Source organism: Lissotriton helveticus, chromosome 5_1 (assembly GCF_964261635.1).
Source record: "Lissotriton helveticus chromosome 5_1, aLisHel1.1, whole genome shotgun sequence".
NCBI lineage: Eukaryota > Metazoa > Chordata > Amphibia > Caudata > Salamandridae > Lissotriton > Lissotriton helveticus.
Genome location: NC_136065.1, coordinates 1,286,796,807 through 1,286,820,872, shown reverse-complemented (window position 1 = coordinate 1,286,820,872; position 24,066 = coordinate 1,286,796,807).

Here is a 24,066-nt window from a genome sequence, read left to right as displayed (position 1 = left end):
AACGTATGGAAAGGTTCCGGGAACGCTCGTCTAGGGAGATAGGACAATCCCAGCAGTGCCTACAAGGGGAGGGGTGCAAATATCCCCACGATAATCATTCCACTGGCCCCAAACCTTCGTCCACGCCCTGGGTCTGCCCCTGGCCACATAAATCGTCTTCTCACGAAACATGGACCAGTCCATGTTGTCTTCCCACTTCGAGACCTCAGGGGGCCTGGAAGCGCCCCAGAGTTGCGCAACATCCCGCTTCGCAATCATGTAACCCAGGGTAGCCCATCTGGTCTGGGCCACAGAGTAGTCAGTGGGCTCCCACACATTCAACAGACATCGTCGAGGCTCCGGCCGCAGGGCCACACCCGTCACAGCAGTCATCACCTCAAGCACAGCAGTCCAGTAAGCCGCTACAACCGGGCACTCCCATAGGATATGTAAAAAGGTCGCACTCAAACCACAACCACGCTTACATAGCCCATCCGAAGAAAAGCCCATCGTCACCAGACGCGGTCCCGTGACATAAACTCGATGAAGAATCTTAAGTTGAACCAAACGGAGACGGGCAGGGATGGCCACCTCCTTGGGAGAAGAGAGTGCCGACTGCCAATCCTCGTCGTCCAGCTCCAACCCATCGCCAACCCAAGCCTCCCGAAGTCGGACCAATAAGTCCGCCCGATTATTGATCAATTTCTTGTAAATCAGAGAAATAGTACTATCGGGAAGATGCCCATCAAGGACACGGTCCTCGAGGGGGGAAGATTCAGGCAGGGCCTCATCAGGAAGCAAAACTGAGGCGAGGGCGTGCCGGACCTGCAGGTAGCGAAAAAATTCCCTACCACTCAAACCATATTCCGCCTGGAGGGCCTGGAACGACTTCACACAACCGGTCGAGCACACATCACCCACCTTACAAATCCCAATCACATCCCAGCGGTCGAAACCCTTGGTAGACCAAAGTCCGCCCAAACGTTCCGAGGCATAAAGCGGCGTCGCCAACGTCAAGCGATCCTCCCACCCCAAACTCACATTCGCAGCTCGCCATACAGTTACTGCGATCTTGGATGGGCCCACAAGATGGCGCCCGGCCGATCGAGAATAAAGCGCTCTAGTAAAGTCCCCACCCGGAAGCTGGAGTCTATCCATCTCGAATGCAGGATTACGACCCGGGGAAAACATCACGTGATTAATGGCAGACAACTGGGAAGCCCAGTAATATCGCTTGATATCGGGGAGCGCCATGCCCCCGTCATACCAAGGGATGGTGAGCTTTGCGAGTGCGATACGCGGACGTCCATCCCATATCAATTGCCGTTGAAGACTCTCAATCTCTCGGAAATAGGTCGTAGGAATAGCGTCATAGGAGTTTTGGAGCGCGTAAAGGAATCGCGGCAAGGACATCATTTTAAACAGGGCCGCCCTGCCCAGAGGAGACAAAGGAAGCTTACGCCAACGGGCCACATCCAAGCACAATCTAAGCAACGGTGGTAGGAGATTATGCTCAAAGCGGAGCGTCGGGTCCAACGTAATAAAAATCCCTAAATACTTGAAACCCGATTGGACCACCTGAATAGGAAGTCTGCTCGGCAACGGGGGCAAAACACCCGAAAGAACATATACACAGGACTTGGTCCAGTTAATAACAAGGCCCGAGTTGGCTCCAAAGGAAGCAAGAACGTCAAACAGAACAGACAGAGATTTACGCGGGGAGGTGAGATATAAAAGGATATCGTCCGCGTAAAGCGAAACGCGGTCCTCAAAGTCCGGAGACCAGCGGATCCCCTTGAGGGAGGGTTCCCACCGAAGCCAAGCAGCCAATGGTTCCAAGGTGAGAGCAAACAGCAACGGAGACAAGGGGCATCCCTGACGGGTACCCCTACCAGGGGTGAAAGGAGCCGAGACCCTACCATTCACCACTACTTGCGCCAGAGGTTCCGTGTACAGTAACTGGACCCAACCAATAAACTCAGGCCCAAAACCAAATTTCTCAAGAGCCGCCCAAAGATAAGGCCACTCCACCGTGTCGAAGGCCATGGAAGCATCCAACGATGCCAAAATGGCCGGTTCCGTCAGAAGCCCCGCCCTCGCGACCGCGCCGTGAAGACGACGTAGGTTCAGAGCCGTGTTGCAATGCGGGATAAATCCAGATTGATCCGGATGGACCAAGTCACTAATGACCGTCAAGAGACGGGATGCCAGGAGTTTCGCCAATACCTTGGGTTCAACATTTAGCAGGGATATGGGCCTATAGGAGGAACAAAGATCACGTGGTTTACCCTCCTTGGGGATGACAACTATTGTGGCCAGTCTCTGATCATAAGGGAGAATACCCCGTTCCCGGGACTCCAGAAACATGGCGCGAAGATACGGAGCCACCCTATCGGGACGCAACTTGTACAATTCGATTGGCAACCCGTTCGGGCCCAATGCTTTGCCCGAACGGAGGGAACGGATGGCAGTAGCTATCTCGTCAACCGTAAAGGGGGAGTCCAACGCCACACGGTCTAAATCGGAAACAATGGGCAGTGCTATATCACGCAAGAGAAGGCGAGAGTCAACCACATCCCTCACAGACACAGGGGTATACACCACACGGAAGTAATCGGCAAACCGGTCAACTATTCCAATCGGGTCCGTTACACTCACACCACCCGCAGACTGAATCACGGGTACCACACGATTAGCTCTCTCCTTCTTATCCAGCCATGCCAGCAATTTACCCGCTTTGTCACCCATATCATACAAACGTCCCTGTTGCTCACGAAACATCACTTTGGCGGCATCTGTGACCATGGACTTATAAGCAAATTGTTTCAGACCCAGGGCATGGAGCTTCTCAGGCGTGACACCAGATTCCAAACCCTCCTCCAATGCAGAAATCTCTCCCTCAAGATCAACCACCTCTCTATTCCTCGCTCTCTTAGCCTCAACAATAAGGGAGAGGGCCTGCCCACGAATCACGGTCTTAAAGGCCTCCCATAGGGACACAGCAGAGGAAACCGACCCCTCGTTATCCAGAAAATACGAGTCCAAGGACTTAAGCAAAAGGGTGCGGGTCTCGGGGGAGGTAAGGTACCACGGATTAATGGGGGCCACCCGGCCCACTGCCTCCACCCCAACCTCAAAACGAAGCCAGAGCGGAGAGTGGTCAGAGATACCCCTGGGCAGGTGCACAATCTCACGCACCGCTGGGGACTGAGCCGCAGGCATCAGGAAATAATCCAGCCGAGACAGACTCCCATGGGCCCCAGAGTGAAAGGTGTACTGAAGCTGCGTAGGATGCAAAAGCCTCCAGCAATCCACCAGGCCAAAGGTATCCAAAAATCCACCCAACCACTGCTGAGCCGCCGGGGTATCCCTAGGGGGGTGGCGATCGTGGATTCCGGAGACTACCGAATTAAAATCACCAGCCAGAAAGAGAGTACTATCAGGGAGGTCCAACAAGACACGGCCCAAATCTGAAAAGGTAGAAGTCTGCAAGCCGGGGGGCACATAAACAGTTAATAAGGAGAGGGCACGGCCTTCATATCGACCCACAAGTACAGCATACCGCCCCCGGTCATCCTGAATAATATCATCAATAGCCAGGGGGAGGGAAGCCCGGATAAGGATACCCACACCCCTGGAACCCGAGGTAAACCCCGAATGTGCTACGAGGCGATAGCCCCACCTATTCATTGCATGACAGACACTGCCTATCAAATGAGTCTCCTGCAGGAAAACAATGTCAGGAGATAAACGTCGTATACATTTCAACACCACACTTCGTTTGATACGATCTCCCAGACCGTTAACGTTCCACGAAACAAATCTCAACCCGCTACCCCCCATCCCACCCGAAAAAGCCCAAACCCCCCACCAATGAGCATGACCATAAAAAGCAGTCCAAATACAGAATAAAGTCGCCTTGAACACAGAACACACAAACAACGAACTTCCCAACCCCCCACCCCCCAAGTAACAAGAAAACACCCCCCACCCTGCACCCCTGCAAAAAGCTAAAAAGCCACCCCAACCTGCAGTGTGCCTGTCGCCCAAGAACCCCTATTCTACACAAAGACCCCGGAGGAGGAAAGGCTCCGTCCCACCCGCCCCCCGATCAAACCAATGACGAGAAAAAGATCATACATCAAAACACATGTGAGGTAGAGGAACATAGGCTTACATCCCTGGAGAAGTTATACAAAACAAGGCATCAGTCAAAGACGAAATGTTCAGCTCTCTACACCACCTTCCGCACCGCCCGGGTGGGCTTCGGACTCAGTCTCAGGAGGTCGATGAGGCAGGGAGTCTAGCCAGTCATTCACAGCATCTGGCCGATCAAAGAAGAAAGTTCGATCATTATACTCCACCCGCAGCCTGGTCGGAAAGAGCATTGCGTAACGCATCCCCATGTCCCTAAGACGCTTCTTGGCACCACGAAATCCCATACGCTGCTTCTGGACCTGTTGGGAAAAGTCCGGATAAAAGTTCACCGTGGCATTCTCAAAGGCCACCGGGCCCTTCACCCGCGAGGCCTGCAGGATAGCGTCCCGATCTCTATAGTGGAAAATCTTTGCAACAATAGGTCTCGGCGGGGCGCCTGGCTTGCCCTGGCCCCCCGGAACACGATGTGCGCGCTCCACTGTGAAAAATTTACTAAGGCCAGACGGAGAAAGGTGGTTCTGGATGAGGTCTTCAACCAGGAGATCAACCGAGTGGGGTTCTGGATTCTCCGGCACACCAACCACGCGAACATTACAGCGACGTGCCCTGTTCTCAAAATCCTCCAAGCGCCGGGTCATGAAATCGTTCACCCTGCGGAGATTGCCAATCTCCGTCTGAATATCAGAGACGTCCGTCGTGAGGCTGGATGTTTGATATCCAACGACTTCACCTTTTCGTTCGTCTTGGAGAGATCGGCTCGAATCAAATTCACCTCAATTGCCACAGTGTCAAGTTTGTGGGCCAAGGTTTCGTACTGTTGGCCTATGGATTCCCTCATGCCAGAAATGGCGCCCATGATGTCCTGCAAAGAGGGCTCCGTCGACGCATCCACTACGTGGTCGGACGCAATGGGACCGGGCAGGGCAGCTCCGGGGGACCCTTTAGAGTGGGTATAACGATCCATAACATTAGATTGAACCGGACCCCCGCGCAGAGGTGTCTTCGTCTTGCGCGTCTCTCGGTCCCCTCTGCCCGCCATTTTGAAGATGCGTCACGAGTAAAGCCACCAGGGTCGACGGACCGGGCACCAGAAATGGAGGCCCCGGGACCAAAGGACTACAAGAGGGGTATCACCAGGATAGAGGCAGCCCACTCCAGGAACAGTGCAGCCAAGGGCCAGACAACCAACTTGTGTCCCGGCCGCAGCTCTGGCCCGACCCTCTCACCAATGTCCCAGTCTGAAGCAGAAACGAAACCGAAACTTAAGAAGGGGACCCACAAGACCAATCCCCCTGCCGTTGTTGTTCAACTCCAAGACGGCCACCGAACCTCACCCAGTCCCGGGCGCAATTCGAGTTCGGAGCCCAAAAGTTCAATCGAACATAATTCAGGCACCCGATGTCCAAATCAGTTTCTGAAAGGTCCAGGTAGATCAGCCCAACGTCCTCTATATGAATCCTCGCAAAAAATCAGGATTAAAGCAGGATATTAAGCCGGGAGCGGCGGGGGTCCGGGGAGCGCTGTGCTCACGCGGCCATCTCGGATGCCCGCCAAGCTCCTCCCCCATATACCAGAGTGTTGTTATTAAAAAGGAGGAGTAGTAGGTTGAAGGTTCATTTAAGAAAAGAGGAGGAAGATACACTTTGGATAAAACTTAGGGAAACAGTATTAAAAGGCCAGACAAGGATTTTCTGGACTCTAATTGCGGAAGGTTTGGAACCAGAGCTAGATCTGTCCTTGCTGCTATTGAAGAACTTAGCTGGGCCAATTTCATCAACGGTCTCTATACAGCAAATGAGGGTGTTTTAAAGTATTTTAAAGTGAAGGAAGACTCCTCTTTGTATTGACTAACCCCTGAAAAAGAGATAGAACTTATAATCCGTGGAATGCGCACTTCGGCGGAGATGGGCCCTGATGAAATACCAATCACTGCTATAAAACAACATGGTCCTATTTGGAGTAAAATCCTTTGCCTATTTTTTAAATGTTGCTATGAAAGGAAAATAGTTCCCCACTCTTGGAGGGCGAGTATCATAGTTCCTCTTTTTCAGAAGGGAGATCGTAACCTACCAGAAAATTATCATCAGATCACCCTTCTTGGTGTGGTGGGTAACGTTTTTGCTAAATGTCTTTTGACAGATCAGTGTTTGGGCAGAAGCTCATAAAATCATACCTACATATTTGGGGCAAACTGGGTTCAGGACTAAGGGGCACATGCATCAAAGCTTTTTGCGATCGCAAATGGTGCGATTCGCAAAAAATCGGCCGTTCGCAAGCGCAAAATGGGCTTTTGCAATGCATGAAACAATTTGACATGTGCAATTTCGATATTCGCAATTTTTTGCAATTTCCCAAATTGCGATTGCATTTAAGGATTGCAATTTGCGATTCCTTAAATGCAATGCAAGAATCACTTTCAAATAGCAATTTCGCTAGTTGGGGCCGCAAATTACTGTAAAATAAAACAAAACAGTAATTCATGTCACACACACACATGCCCTTGGGGCATGTGTGTGTGCAACATGGGGGCACAGTACAATTTCAGGGGTGCAACAGGGTGTCCTTTTGACTGTAGGCCCATAGGAATGAATGGGAAGCCATTTCTTAATTGTGACTCGGGTTGCAATTAAGGAATGTATAGGAATCGCTATTTTTATAGCGATTCCTACATGCATAGGCTTTTGCGAGTCGTTAATTAGGATTCCTTAATAATCGCAAAGGACTCGCAAAATCCTACCTTGATGCATGTGCTCATTAGTTTGGACAATTGATTATGTGACTGCCCTTCAGATCATAAATGAAAAATATGTTAAAGTTAGAGGGGGAACAGTATACACAGCTTTTATTGACTTCTCCACAGCATTTGATAAAGTAGATCGTTCTTTGCTGTGGAGTACGCTTTTAAATTTCGGTATGCCAGGTGCCATTTTAGAGTTAGTTCATGCCCTCCATACTTAATCTTGGGGGTCCATTAGGATGGCGGGCGGTGCTGGCGGGGCGGAAAAAAGCCTTTTTCCGCCTGCGAGCAGCGGTACTCACATCCGCCATATTATTATAGCAAAACATAGGTCATTTCCCATCAGCCGCCAAGCGCCGCGCACCTCCATCAAAGTGCACCTGCCATTGCGGCAGTGGGAGCCAATGGAGACTCACTGCTGGCGGAATGACGTCTGCCCCACTCCACAAATTAGGATGGCCCAAACAGGCAGACGCACCGCAGCGGAGACACCGCCCAACCAGAGATGCCGGAAAGCTCGACAGCGGAGCGTGATAGCAAAGACACGGTCCACACCACCCGGTCATGACCGCCATGGATCCAGCTCTAAATGTGTTTCCGGTGCTGTACCTGCTACACCACTATCATCTAATGGGCTGCCGCGGACGCCGCCGCAGGTAGGCAAATAAAACACACAACACACGGGCTGACACAGGGTCCAAAACCATAACAGACACCCTGCTGGGGGCAACAACACATCCACAAGGGCACCCACACATGACCCACCTGCCACCATGTCACCGGCACAGGTGAGAGTAAAACAGTGTCCATGCAAGGTGAGAGTACAACACAGCAGAGCAACAGGGCCAGTGTCCATGGCACAGGTGAGAGTACAACACAGCAGAGCAACAGGGCCAGTGTCCATGGCACAGGTGAGAGTACAACACAGCAGAGCAACAGGGCCAGTGTCCATGGCAGTTGGCACAGCAAGTACACGAGAGGCTGCACAGGGTAGAGTCCAACACAGCAGGGCAACAGGGCCAATGTCCAGGGCAGGTAGCACAGCAAGTACATGAGAGGCTGCACAGGTGAGAGTCCAACAGAGCAGAGCAACAGGGTCAGTGTTTATGGCACAGGTGAGAGTACAACACAGCAGAGCAACAGGGCCAGTGTCCATGGCAGGTGGCACAGCAAGTACATGAGAGGCTGCACAGGGGAGAGTCCAACACAGCAGAGCAACAGGGCCAGTGTCCAAGGCAGGTGGCACAGCAAGTACATGAGAGGCTGCACAGGGTAGAGTCCAACAGAGCAACAGGGCCAGTGTCCAGGGCACAGGGGAGAGTACAACACAGCAGAACAACAGGGCCAGTGTGCATGGAGAAGTGCAGAGTCAGGACATGAGCAGCTGCACAGGCAAGGCCAGAAAAGCAGTGAATGACAAGGCCAGTGGCCAGGGAGAATGCAGAGTCAGGACATGAGAAGCTGCACAGGCAAGGCCAGAACAGCAGTGAATGACAAGGCAAGTGGCCATGGAGAAGTGCAGAGTCAGGATATGAGAAGCTGCACAGGCAAGGCCAGAACAGGAAGGCCAGTGGGCATGGCAAAGTGCAGAGTCAAGACATGAGAAGCTGCACAGGCAAGGCCAGAACAGCAGTGAATGACAAGGCCAGTGGCCAGGGAGAAGTGCAGAGTCAGGACATGAGAAGCTGCACAGGCAAAGCCAGAACAGCAGTGAATGACAAGGCCAGTGGCCAGGGAGACGTGCAGAGTCATGACATGAGGAGCTGCACAGCCAAGGCCAGTTCAGGAAGGCCAGTGGGCATGGCAAAGTGCCGAGTCAGGACGTGAGAAGCTGCACAGTGAGTGTATTTGACTGTACCCTTCCATGGCCAGCAACACATCCAGGTTGTAATCAATGGGCAGGACTACCACACCTGTATGAGAGACAGGTGTATGAGGGGGACTAACACTCACTCTTGGCTGTCAGGGAGACTTGGAGCTGGCTGTGTGTGCGGGACAGTGGGACCACTTGACTGGGGAGACAGAGGCCCAGGTGATGTAGGGCTATCAGTGGCTTTGCAAGCTGGAGGGCTATTTGGACCAGGTGGTGTAGTGGCACGTGGAGGCAGAGTCATGCAGACCTGTGACACAGTGTGGGTGGGAGAGGTTGGAGGGGTGCCTTTCCACTTTTTGGGAATGGGAAATGGCTTTCCTGTACTGGGGCTTCAAGTGCAGACACTGGCACTCCCTCTGGTGATGTGGTGGATTCTGCAGCACGCTTTGTCTGGCTATGCCTCTGGACCACTTTCCCCTGTTTGCCAGGTGCCCCCCCTACAGTGCCCTCCTTTGCCTGTTTGTCAGGGGTAGCCCCTACAGTGCCCTCCTTCACCTGCTTTACTGGGCTTGGAATTGAGGGAATGTGGCCCTGAGCCCTTCCTAGGTATACCCTTGCCAGACAACACCCCCTCAATGGGCATAGACACTGTACGCCTAGCTCTGCGTGAAGTTTTGGGTCCTGGAAAGTCCTTGGCTGGTGATGCTTCTGAGGCATGGGAGCCTGATGCCTGCTTCCTTGCTTTTTCTTCCTTGCTCATCCCTGAAGGGCTCTTCTCTTTGCATTCTGGACTGGCTCTGCTCTTCTGTGGGGATGGTGTCGGTGGGTGGGACCGCTTGGGTTGATTCTGCTGGGTGCTTCTTGTGCTGTATCAAGACTGGGAACCGTGGTCACTATCATCTGATGTGGCCACTGACTGGGGGGGGGACAAAGGCACTGGAACAGGAATGGGAGCATGTGCCTGTTGATGGGCAGACGTCACTGTGGACGGCAACGCCTGGACTGTACGGTGTAGCCCACCCACGTCAGAGTGTATGCCCTCCATGTAGGCAACCACCTGGCCTAATGTTTTGTCATGGTCACTGAAGGCATTGAGCAGGGCTGTCTGGCCCACACAAAGCTGGTGCAGGAGCTCTACAGACTCTGCACTGAGGACAGCAGGGGGGACAGGTGCAGGCTCAGCGGTGCCAGGTGTGAATGTAACTCGTCCTCTCTTACTGACATGGATACGGGCAGCACTAGAGGAAGTGGATGGGAGGGTGGGCACTGGCCGCTGTGTGGTAGTAGATGATGCAGAGTCCCCATTCCCTGTGCCTTCCAACATGGATGCATACCCGCTGGCATCAGATGATGTTGTACTCTGTGTCTCAGGCAGGGATTCCTCGTGCATACTCCGGTCCCCCTCAGATGTGCTGGTGGGCTCTGTGTCACTGGCCTCCGGTGCAGCTGTAGTGCTACCCTCGCCACCACTCGTTTCCGGCTCCTGTTCCTCCATGTCCACTGTTGATTCTGCATGAGTGAGAGATGCAGGGCTGTGTTAGTGTCATCATCAGGACAATGCAAACCAATCAATGCAGTCCAGGAGATGCCCAAATCTACATGGTGACAACCACACCCTGCAATCACATTACAACTACACTCTATATAGACTACAACAGTGCCTGTAACCCTGAATATCTGCCATGTTTTCGGCCACATAGCATAACACCCTGCCCGTGTATGAAGTGTACCAGACACACAACTTGCTCTGCACACATCTAAAGCCATGATGTAGTGAAACCACTTATTACTACTGATAGACCTTGAGGGAACAGGAGGGGACAACACACATACCTATTAGGACATGACAATCCAAATTGGCAAGTAGGCCATACCAAAGGCCATGTGGTACTCTTGGGCACATTCTTGTCTGATGTGAGTGCCTCACCGATCATGGTGCATGCAAAGTAGGCAAACATGCAGTCACACTCAGATAGTGGACACTGCTGTTCACCCCTAACAGATTCCCCACACCATCCCAATGCTGAATGACCATGTAGATGCTAACACATCTGACAATGGGAGAGCACAGCAGGGAGGCTCACCCTTTTAAGAGCAGTTTGGGCCACTGCATGACACTGGCACCCATCCCAGCAGCCACTCACATGACACAGCACAGCACCACCCCATGAACATCACATGTGCCACCGCTGCCACAGGCCCTGTACACATGCATCCGCTCCCAGGCAATTCACCCTCCCCAAATACTCACCCCTGCCTTGCTGCTGGTACTCCTTCAGACGTGCATCCAGCTCAGGATGAGTCACTGCCAATATGTGGCCCATCAGTGGTGTCATGTTGATCCGTGCCAAATGCCCAGTGCGTGGTAGCAGCCCCAATGTCATCTCTGCCACTTTCTTAGCCAGCCGGCTGATGTCGTCCCACCTCTTGTGGCAGTGGGTGCGTCGTCGGTTGGATACCCCCAGGGCTAGCACCTTTGCTGCAATGGCCCTCCACACGGCCTTACACTGGTGTACCTTGAGCTGTAGGGATGGGAGAAAAGAAGGGGAAATGATCAGTGATACAGTGTCATGGGCCAACATCAATCAGTACAGTAGGAAGACACAGACTCATTACCAATTGTAATCGCCTTCCATCCCAAACTGGGGTACACCACACATGGGCACTCTGCATGGGCCAAACAGATGTGATTGCATGCATTTATGAGGGCGTAGAGGGCCCCAGATAATCTCACACACATGCAGGATGACTGCACTGAACCCCCTCAGTGGCTTGCACACCTCTCCAGTCCTATGCACGTCTGGCCACTACATACATCACATATCTACCTGTGTCTGTGTGTAGAATCACTGTGTGCATGACTGGGCAGCATTCAATGAGCATGGCCTGTGAACATATGTGTATGTAATGTGTGTGGCATCCGGGTACATGGACTCACCAACAAAATAGCCATCTACACAAGTGTGGTCGTGTGCAATTATACAGGGCTGCGATGGTGCATATCTTTAATTCAATGTGAATGAACAAGAGTAAGAACACAGTAAGTACAGTGATGTCATCTCGTCTTGGTTGGTGGGCACTTTGCATAGTCTGTGGGTTCACGCTGAGTCGGACAACAGGGGCACACAGAGACAATCACCCAAGCTATTACTGTCCCGGCACCTGCATGTCCAACATCCTCTGGCTCTGTATGGCTGACAATGTAACACACTCCACTGAGACATACAACTGCAGGCAGGGTAAACCGTGACTTTGGGACACACACACTCCCTTGCCCTGGAGACAGCATGTTTGTCAGTGTATGACACAACCGCACACCCTCAGGCATATTCTACAGCAGTACAACTACATCTCTGACCCCCCTGCCATACTCCTCCCTTTATAATGACTTACCACAACATTGGGCGACCCTTCCAGCCTTGGGTACTGTGCCAGCACCTCGTCCACAAGGACCTCCAGCTCCTCGCTTGTAAATGGGCTGGCATGGATCTTCTGTGTCCTTGCCATCCCTGTGGACATGGAACACCTGTGGTGGAAGTGGGTGGTGAAGGGTCCCAGGTAGCACGGTCTGGAGGCAGCAGCAGGAGAGGGTCCCAGGCAGCACGCTCTGGAGGCAGCAGCAGGAGAGGGTCCAAGGCAGCACGCTCTGGAGGCAGCAGCAAGAGAGGGTCCTAGGCCGCACGCTCTGGAGGCAGCAGCAGGAGAGGGCCCAAGGCAGCACGCTCTGTGAGCAGTGGAAATGTGAGGCTCACTCTCACTGATTTATAGCCCCCTGGGATCGTTTCTTAGGTGCCAAGCTGCAACAATTGGTTGTCCAAGTCTGCCTTTTTCAAACACATCCATTGACCGCCTCCGCGGTGGTGGAGCAAGCCTTCCACGATTTTCAAAAATGCATCCTGCCACCGCAATCATCTCTCCCATTGGCTGTAGGCACTGCTCCATGGCGGTGATGCACCGCAGGGGCCCAGAGTTCGCTACCGCGATGGTGCATCTTTCAAACCCATTCAATGACCGCCTCCGTGGTGGCGGAGCACGCCTTCCGCGAGTTTCAAAACTGCATCCTGCCACCACAATCATCGCTCCCATTGGCTGTAGGCCATGCCCCATGGCGGTGTCACACTGCCGTGGCCAGGTGGTACCTACCGCGATTTAGGTGGCATAGCTCGCCCACCACCATCTACCCATGTCTCCATGCCAATGACTACCGCACTTGTGAAGGGGGTGGTGCTGGTGTCACACCGCCGGGGCCAGGCGGTAGCTACCGCGATTTGGGTGGCAGAGCATGCCCACCGCCATCTACCCATGTCTCCATGCCAATGACTACCTCACTTGTGAAGGGGGTGGTGCTGGTGTCATACCGCCGGGGCCAGGCGGTAGCTGCCGCGATTTGGGTGGCGGAGCATGCCCACCGCAATCTACCCATGCCTCCATGCCAATGACAACCGCACTTGTGAAGGGGGTGGTGCTGGTGTCACACCGCCGGGGCCAGGCGGTAGCTACCGCGATTTGGATAGCGGAGCATGCCCACCGCCATCTACCCATGTCTCCATGCCAATGACTACCGCACTTGTGAAGGGGGTGGTGCTGGTGTCACACCGCCGGGGCCAGGCAGTAGATACCGCGATTTGGGTCACATGAAATGCAATGTCCATCATGAACACTTCTACAGTACACAGAGGAGACATGGTTAAGGGCACATCATTGTGCACACAATGCCATTGTTCCATCAAATCCACAGGTGGACGCACGTGCCATGGTTGGCTATGTGTGACATACATTGGTCTGTGCTCCCTGCCATGTCAATTATGTATTTGATGATTGATGATGCATGACAGTGTTGTAGTGGACTCAACAATGTGTAAAAAATCAATATGTTGTGGGTGATTGCTGACCTTGGCAAGGCTTGTCTCACTGTATGGTGTTGTTACTTGTGCTTTTATATCTGATCATGCACACAAATGACAGTTTCCTGCCTACTGTGATCATTGTGTTGCGGATGTGTGCCAAGTTTACATGATGCATTGAAGTGTGACAGGTACAGCAGATGAATATGAGACAGTCATGTTCATTTTACACACATTGGCTGGATGGTACGCTACAAGGCGTGCACATGTAAAATGTGGGGTTCAGTATGTGTGCATTCACATTGACCTTTGAGTTGTTTGCGGCACTTGTGCATGGTAAATGGAGAGGTGTGCCCTCTGTGTGTCTCAAATGTACACCCATGTAACCTGGAGTGTCACACATTTCACATGGCAGTCTTTCTTTTTCCGTGACATCCTTGACGGGATGTGCTGTGGGCATCTCATGAAGGTTGTCACTGACATGTGTCCATCTTCTTCTCAACTAGGAGGAGGCCTAATCTCCTACGTCACTTGACACTGCTGGAGGACATGAGGATGTTGCGATCATTCAAAAATTCCACCTCGACAGACCCACCCTGTAGACCCTTTGTGCTCTGTTGGAGCCTCACCTGCAGCCTCGTTGCCACTACCCAACTGCTTTCACACCAACGTACAAAGTGATGGCAGCCCTCCATTTTTTTGCAACTTGTTTCTTCCAGGAGACTGTGGCCAGCACTGCAGGGATGTTGCAACCCATTTTCAGCCTCGTGCTGAGGGATCTACTTACAGCCATGATGATGTATAAGGATAGATACATACATTTCCCCAGGGGAGCAGAATTGGCTGTTGTGAAGGGAGACTTCGATCCGCTTGGGAACATCCCCAATGTTGTTGGTGCCATCGATTGCACCCATGTTGATCTGGTGCCACCACAGGCAGATTAAGCACATTTTTAGGAATCGAAAATATTATCACTCGATCAATGTGCAGGTGGTGTGCCTTGCGGACATGACCATGTTGCATGTGTGTTCCAGATTCCCCGGCTCAGCCCATGACTCCTACATCCTGAGGAACAGCATTGTGCCCAGGCTGATGGCTAATCTGCTTCCCGAACATGCTTGGATTGTGGGTGAGTATGCCTAGTGATACGGTGTGCTGTGTGTGTGACCTGCTGCCCTCTGCCTGTGCAACATTGCAATGTGTGTTTGTCATTCACAGGTGACTCTGCATATCTCAGCCATCCATGGCTGCTGAGCCCACTACGGAATCCCAGGACCCAGGCTGATGTCAGGTACAATGAGGCCCCTGGCAGGACCCATCGTGTCATTGAGCGGACTTTTGGCCTGCTCAAGTCAAGATTCCACTGCCTTGACAGGACTGGAGATGCACTGTCATACTCACCTAGGAAGGTCTGCAAGATAATTGTGGCATGCTGTATGCTCCACAACATGGCCATTCACAAGGGGATTCCCCTGCTCCTGAATGATGGTGAGGACCCAAGGCCCCCACCTGTTCAGGGCCCTGAGTCCAGTGATGAGGACAGTGGAGAGGAGGAAGGAGTTGACATGTGTCAACAGCTCATCACCCGCTATTTCACTTGAAGGTGGGTGACGAGGTTACGACTTGTACATTGTCTGGTGTGATTGCTGTTGTTGTGAAGGGATTTGTGCGGATGGTACAGACAGGCACATGTAGAGTCACCTGTGTGTGTAAATATGGCAGTGACATTTCACATGTGAACGTATACAGAACTATGTTTGTTGACACTTGTTGCACATTGTGTTGTCTGCCTGTAGACTTATGTGGATGTTTAGTGTAGTGTTATGTCTGTGATGCCACACTAACGCCAGTAACTGTTGTTCTGTTGTGTCTCCCTAGGTGCCTCAAAGTTATCCCAGCCTACATACTGTACATCTTTTGGATACATCATGGACATTTTGAACACTGTAAATATTGCACTAAAGACAAAGCTGCACCAATTGAAGTGTGTAAGTTATTTTATTTACAAAGTTGACATTTGAGGGGTGCAGGCATATTTACATGATGGTGGTGATGGAGCAGTGAGTTGACAGTCATGGTAAATGAGATGCAAGAGTAGACACCATATCGATGTGGTGTCCCAGTCCAACAGACAGGTGCCATTCACAAGGCAGTGTGGGGAAAGACAGTCCGAACAGTCAATGCAGTGGGGAAGAGGATTGCCATCAGGGCTTGCTCTGTGTCTGGCGTGTGGCTGGTGCTTTGCCTGCAGAGACTCCCAGGCTCTTCTTTGGACGCCCCCTTGATCGCTTTGGCGGGGGGCCTGCTGCATTGCCAGCGGCGTCTGAGGACTCACCCCTCTCTGTGGCCGTAGGGAAGGATGGTGCACTGTCATCCTACAGCACAACAGAGGGGGACGGAGGTCTTGTTTGGGACGCAGGCTTGTCCCTGAGTAACGCCACTTGCTGGGCCATGAGGTCTACTATTTGTCCAATACGTGTGTCGATGGACCTCTTCAGCAGGATGAGCTCACGTAATAGTTTGTCAGACCGGCCACTTTGTCCCTGGACCTGTTCATATGAGGTGGTGATGGTGAAGGTGGCAGCGGTGGAGGCACAGGCTGTGACTGCAGCGGTCTGCTGTGCTGTTGTTGTTGCAGCAGACATGGTGGTGGGGAGGATGGGGGCCTGGGACCTGTTGCTCCCTGGCACACCAGATGGGCCGGCCTGGAGCTCATCGTCCAAACTATCCTGGGAGTCAACATCCGAGAGTCCATGTACCTGGGGTGGAGACTGGCTCTGGGGGTCGTTGTTGTCCTCAGCAGTGAGTTCTTCATCACCTGTGGATTAGATGGTGAATGGTCAGTGTTGGGCACTGTGCAAGTATTCTGTTAGCTGTGTGTCATCCACTGTCTGTACACTACACAATTGAGAGATCTTCTCTATTATTATTAAGTGCAATACTGTGCCTCATGTCATGTCGGTCCTTGACACCCTCAGGGAGGGTATGGACACCAATCATCACCAGGCCCTTGTGCTCCTCGACCTCTCAGCCGCCTTTGATACGGTGGACCACAACATCTTACTTTCCCGTATCAGGGCGGCGGGGATCGAGGGGACTGCCCTGGTCTGGTTGTCCTCCTTTCTGAGCGACCGCACCCAGGCTGTCCGCCTGGGTGACTTCACTGCGGACTTCCGGAAAGTCCAGTGCGGGGTCTCTCAAGGTTCATCTCTCTCCCCCCTTTTGTTTAACCTATACATCGCCCCTCTTATCTTTTCTCTCCAACAGATGGAGGTCGCCGTATTTAACTATGCGGATGACCTCCAGCTGGTCTTTGATCTTTCCTCTCCTTCTGCTGTCCTTAACTTTCAAACTGTCATGTCTCACATCAGGGACTGGATGAGCCACAATCACCTCAAACTTAACCCGGACAAAACCGAGTTGGTATTGACGGGCGGCTCATCCAGCCCCTGGTCTCCCCTCTTCTGGCCTCCCTCTCTTGGTTCTCCTCCTGTCCCCTCCCCCTCAGTTAAAACACTAGGCATTAAGCTCAATTCCCAACTCACCCTCCACTCCCAGGTTAGCTCTGTGGTATCTTCCTCTTTCCTCTCACTGCGTACTATACGCAAGGTGTCCCGCTTCTTTACCTTTTCTGCTCTCAAACTTATCATTCTGGCCATGGTGGTGTCCCGCCTGGACTACGGGAACGCTCTGTATGCCGGTATTCCTGCATACAGCTTGCGCCGCCTACAACAGATCCAAAACCAGGCGGCCCGCCTAGCCTTCAACCTTCCCAAATTCCACCACTCTACCCCACTTCTGAAATCTCTCCACTGGCTCCCAGTGCGGGCTAGAATTCAATTCAAGTTCGCATCCATCACTTTCCTGGCCCGATTGGACCTGGCACCCGCCTTCATCTCCTCTGAGATTGTTCCCTATGTCCCCTCTAGGGAACTACGTTCTTCTTCCCAGTCCCTCCTCTCCATCCCCCGCTTCCGGAGAAAGAAGTGGGGCGGTTCCAGATTTGCCATTCTGGCACCAACCCTTTGGAATTCCCTTCCCCTTCATCTTCGTGCCATCACCCTCTATCCCCAATTCCGCAAAAGTCTTAAAACCTACCTATTCACAAAATCCTTTGAATAAATTCCCATTCCTCTCTCCCTGCTCTTAACCCTCAGCCCCCACTAGCTACAGCGCCAAGAAACCGCCGGTATACGTGCGCTTTAAAAGTGCTTTTAAACTCAAACTCAAACTCATTACATGGTGCAGAGGTACATCAATTACTCGTACATGTCAGGTATCGATGCATTGTATTCAATTGGTGCTTTGTGTATAGATGCAGGTCTTCCACCCACAAACAGCCAGCCCAGTGAAGATGGCTACCTACCTGTAAAAATGTAAATGTATACTTGTAAAGTGCACTGTTACTCCATCTCACAGTGTCCTGGCGCTGTATACCGCTGGAGAACCCGTCCTGGCTTTCCCTGTGAGATGGTCCCTCCTGGGCACCCCCAAGGTGAAACCAGTCATCCCCGGCGCTGATAGGGCCGTTGTGGAGATTAAGCAAGCTATTGCCCAGAGTTGCAAAGTGGGACCCATGGTTAGCGTAGGCACCTAGGCGAGAATTATCGAGTCCGCAGACATTGACCCAAGACCCTGCCGTGTCGGGAATTGAACCCTGGTCCCGGGCCGACCTCCGCTTCATGGTCTGCCGCTTCTAACCAGTGAGCCACATTTCTCCACTACCTGTAAGTTTGTTTGGTGAACAATGCAATGGCTTCCATGTGCTCCTGGGTGGTGTGAGGAGAGGGATCTATCTTACTCAGGTGTGGGACAGAGGGCATGTTGGGAGTAATAGTACAGGCCTACCTCCCACATACAAGCTCCCAAGCAAGATAGCTACCTACATGTAAGTTTGTTTGGTGAACAATTCAATGACTTCCATGTGCTCCAGGATGGTATGGGGGGAGGGCTCTATCCTACTCAGGTGTGGGACAGAGGGAATGGTGGGAGTAGTAGTGCAGCCCTCCATCCCACATACAGGCCTCCAAGGGAAGATGGCTACCTACCTGTTAGATGAGGGTGAACACTGCAATGGCTTCCAACTGCTTGTGGGTGGGGGAGTGCTAATTCCTGCTGGGGTGTGGGCCAGGGAGTATGGTGGGTGTAATGGTACAGGCTGCCTATGTTCATGCTCCCATGGTAATATTGGTGGCTATGTTTAGGGTAAATGGGAGTGAGTGAAGGTTGGATCTGTGAGACAGGTTTTTGGTGGGTGTGTGGTGGGATTTATCTTGGGTGGTGTGGGTTTTTGTTTGTGCAAGACAGTACATATCAGTGTGTTGGTTAACATTTGTTTGTACTTACCAGCCTCCATTCCCCTGGTTACTACTGTGAGACTCTCAGAATGCAGTATGGCAAGCACCTTCTCCTCCCAAGGTGTGAATGTGTTCTGTGCAATGGGAGGGCCACTGCCAGTCTGGTTAGCCAGCTCCCAGTTCTTGTTCCTCCTCTCTTTGACATCCCTCTTCAGATCATGCCACCGCTTCATAATCTCCTTCTTGGATCGTGGCGTGGTCCCTACTGCATTGACCCTTTGAACTATCGTTTCCCACATTTGTGTCCTTGTGGCTAATGGTGTCTGTTGGACCAGGCTACCAAACAGTTGTGGTTCCACTCTCAATATCTCATTTACCATGACTGTCAACTCACTCTCTGTGAATTTGGGCATCTTCTGTGATGCAATGGTGTGTGGTGTTTGAAGTGTTTGTGGGCGCAGGGGTGTAGGTGGTGGGTGTGGTGTTTTTGTGTGAGGTGTGTTATGTACTGGGGTATTGTTGGTGCTGGTGTGATGGTGGTGGTGATGGGTGTTCTGTGTTGTCTGGCCTTTCCTGTCAGGTCTGGTGTATGCCCTTTGCTTCTGGAGTGTTGCAAAGGATTGTGGTCAGTGAAGGGGCTGGTTTTATACTCAGCTGTGTGGGTGTGTCATAATGGGGTATTGCTGTCAGGTGTGTTGTGGGAGTTGTCCTGGAATTTGTATGTTTTTGTTTGGCATTTAGAGATTTTTTTCATTTGGAAGTGTTTTGTGTATTTGGGGGGCTTGGCTACATTATTTGTGTACACTGTTTGCCTTTGTTGTGGTGTTTTTGCATCGTCCGCCATGTTTTATGAGGATTGTCCGCAGCGGTGGCCATGCTGCAGCTCTCCCGCTGGCTCTCCCATTCACTGCAGTGTGCGACCGCGGCGGTCGGAAACAGCGGTTCGTACCGCGGGACCATAGGGGATATACTAACTTCCCGTGCAGTGTCTCCGCTTTGCCTGCGGCCGGTTGTAGCTTTTCCGCTGCGTTTACGACCGCCGCGGTCGGTTTTTGGACATCACCGCCCGCGTAGGCCGTTTTTTGTTGGCCTGCTACCGCCGCGGTCGGTCTTTTTTGGCGGTTGTTCCTAATCTGACCGCCGGTTTATCCTGGGTCCCGGCGGGCGGTGGTTTCCCACCTCCATGGCAGTCGGGGTAGTTTTCAACCCGCCATCCTAATGGGGCCCTTGGTGTAGAGTTTTATTGGGTGGACATAGGGTTTTATCGCAATCTATCCCTACCCCAAAAGGGTTAAAACAAGGGTGCTTCTTAGCCCACCTGTTTTCCCTCATATTTCAGACATCCCTAATCATTTGGCCCAAAGTGAGGGTATTGCTCTGATAGTTGAGGGGAAAGCCTACAGTGTGCCTACTTTATGCTTCCAACACAGTCATTTTTTATTTAACCCCATAGGGTTCAAATAGCCGTCTGCAGGCACTCCCAAAATATGCTGAGGCTCACTCCTTGAAGATAAATTTATCTAAAAGTAAAATTGTGTGTGTGCATGGGAGGAGGAAGCTGAAAAAATGAAATTTTGCATGGTGTTTGGGTGGGCAAAAATCCCAAATTATGAAAACATATCCTTTTTGGGGAAGATATTGTGCAGAAATCTAAGTGACAAAGTTCATACAGAAAATAATATGTCTAAAGCAACAACTTAAGCTAAATATCTGGGCTCCTTTTATAGGGCCACTGGAAGAAGACATTTTGTACCTGTATTGGAGGTTTATCGTGCCACGAATCATGCCTCCTAATTATATTGGAATCCTAACAAGGGTTCAAGTTAACATAATACGTACATCAAATTTTAATCAAAACCAGAAAAGATCAAAAAGCCTAAAGAAAAACAGAAACAATATATTATAAAGAATATGGAAAATTAAGTAAGTTACAGTGCATAGAAAAATGTATTAAGAATGATAAATAATTCAATCTTAAAGCATGTAAGACAAAGGCGCTCAACACAATACACAAACAAAGACCTATAAACAATAGAGTGTCTAAACAAACAAGTGGCTGAGGAAAAAGTTTACAAGAATAAGAAGTTCAGGACAAAACTGAAACAACACAAAGCAAACAATGCGTCCTCTTCAATTTCTGCCACATATGTGCGTCAACGGCGTTTCGACCATATAGAGCTAAAAGGTCATCATCAGGACAAACAATAATTATATGAGCGTCCGACCCAGTTCAATAAAACATCTAAAAGCAAGAATATATAAACATGGGTATCAAACATTCAAAAGTTATATCACAGCAAAAAATGCGAGTCAAATTTTTTTTCTATTTTCAAGAAAAAGAAGAAAAGAGGAGAAAAATAGAGAGCAGGACAATCACTACCGTCACAAAAAAGAAGGGAGGAGAAGAACCTCAAACCATCTTGAGAACAAATGTGTGTGAAAAGAATAAAGATTATAAAAGTCAGTGTGCAAAAGTAGCCTATAACTCAAGAAAAGATGGGATAATAATTTCACCTATTCTTAAAGTAGACTCAAACGAAGGTACAACGATCGTATGGAGTCCACCCTGAAATTGGCTCTGTAAAAAGATTCTATAGAACCAAATAAGGAATGAACAACTGTTAATAGCCCTATCCACCTATGCAAAGGGACAGAGGAGGCAAGGGTGTCACATGCCATACACACATCCAAAGGAGATACTTGAATATAATCGTGGAAGCTTGTGCACAAATTCAATAGCCCCAGAAATGGGGGGAGTAAAGGAACAGCCTATCCCATCAAATAATTTTAAAATTGTAAAGGATAAGAGAAATTGGAGAAGTAGGCATAACACCTTGTGGGTATAGATGATACATTACAAGAATCCATGCTAATGCTGCACATCTTATACTTACAGCCATAATTGGCAGAAGGCCTAATCATCTGTGCTTGTAAATCACATAATTACAGGAGTTAATTCATGAAAAATAACCTAAAAGAAATGAAAGAAATTGAAGTCATATTATATATTAATAAGAAAAAAACAGCATGCTAACTAATGTCTCTAGATGTTACCTGTCAGTCGCCTTTAATAAATTGGCACAAATATATGGGGGAAGTGCTCATTGGCTCAGTCCAACCCAATGGATTCTAAAACAAATTAAGCTAGAAGAATAAAATAAAAATTAAGAAAGTTTTGAATCAATTTTTAAAAAAAACTGAGTAAAAGCTGAGCAAGAATGCTCCAAAAGCATCGGCGTTATTCCAAGAAGGACCTTAATTAATGCAGGTTCCTAACAGTGTGCAAACATTACAGCTATGATCGAAAGAATGACAAATTAATTAATAGACCCTTCTATGATTTTTTCATGGAACCTGCACCAATTAAAAGCCACCTTAAAACAGGTCACCTGGTCCTTAGGCTTCTGTATGCATAGGGAGGCATGCATTTCAAAAAGGGGTTACCATCCGGCTATCGATTCCAGTTTGATAAACAAAGTGGAATCTGCCTCATGGAGCGTGCTATTTTTGGCTACTGCTGAGGCAGGGCATGCATGATTCCTTTAAATCCCTTCCTAGCTAAATGCTATGGTTCATCAGCAATCTTCAACCTGTGTAAAAATGGTTTCCAAGATATTAACCATGTTTTACTTATTTGTCCTGCTTTGCTAATATTTCGGCAGAAATGGCTGAGGCCAATATGTTTGCAGTTATCCTTCCACTCAGCATCAGCAGAATTAAAGTCACTCTATGCTCCTCCTAATGAAATATTTTGTAATAGAATTTTAAACTTTTTAAAATGATATTAAGGTGTATCAGTTTGTCCATCATAGAGGATGACAGTGTTTCCCGAGTGGGTACTCTTTTATCTTCCATGTATTAGCCATTTGTATTGTTTTTAATTCTCATATCTTTGTACTGATGGCATGAAAGACACTTTGCATTTTGCTATGTATAAGATGCTGCTGGTAGTTGGAATCTTTGTTAAATTATAGCTTTTAGAACCTATTATATCTTATATGTTTTTGGACCTTTTGGTGGAATGGTGTATTTTACTATGTTCATTTAATTGTAAACTCAAATTCTATTTTTATTTATACAAATGTAATTATGTGATTTGATGTGGACCTCTCCGGAGTTCCATAATCATAAATAAAATAAACTTGAAAGTTGAGCTGTACTTGGGTACAAACAACTTGCAAATGGCAGGTGCACTTAAACAACAGGCCTGTTTTACCTCTCAGAACATGAAACCCCCTACACTTTAGAAAGCAAAATGGTTACGCAAGTATAGCACCAAGGTGGCAAGTTGATGGAGCTTTGCCTGCTGGAAATAAATATATTTCTTTCCTTATATTATTTTCCCTACAGGCATTAGAATGTTATTAAATTATTTACAAATGGAAAACATTGACAGGGTCGTCTATTTATCAAGTAGGGTTATATAAATTTCACTTTTTATACAACCTTCTCTCATGCCTACATCTCGATTTTAAAGTTGACTTGTGTAATTCTTTTCATCATTTCAGCTGGTGTGGCATATATGAATAATTTTTTCTCCGTGAACAGTCTAAATATCGAATTTTAAATATTGAGTTGCCAAAATATCGAATATTAAATATAGAATTGCCAAAATGTCGACTTACAAAAATATAGTGGTGCAGAATATCAAAATGGAGGTAAGAAATATTGTTTTTAATATTATCGAAGTTAGCAATATCGAAAGTCATAATATAGTTGTTAAAAATATCGATTTTTTTTAGTGTGTTAAGTGTTAGTATATGTGTTAAAACCTGCTCGCTGCTGCAATGACCTAAAGAGTCAAGTGCAAACATTGTTGATGAAAATGCTGCTCTGCGACAGTCAACTATGCACTGTCCAGCCTCACTCTCAAAGCTACCAGGGCATACGTTTCTAGTCACATCAAAAAAGGTGAAAAAGTCTTGAATCGTGATTTTGCAGTAAGACCAGGTGGTATGATGCACATCAAGGAAAAGGAAAAGGATGGTTCCAATTACCAACACCTCTAGCAGCAACCTAGTTGGGGCTACTCCCTCATTCGTTCAAAATAAAAAAAAATTCAGAAGACTTTTATGTCTATGACAAGTTTAGGTCAGTAAACTTTCGCCAAGTTCCTTGGACCCTAGTGTCAGTATGGCGGGGGGTAATTGGCATGCAAGGGTGTTGTATGGCGGGCAGATTGCCACCCCCATTTGGGCAATGGCGATCCGCCCGCCATACTAATGGACCCCCAAATGT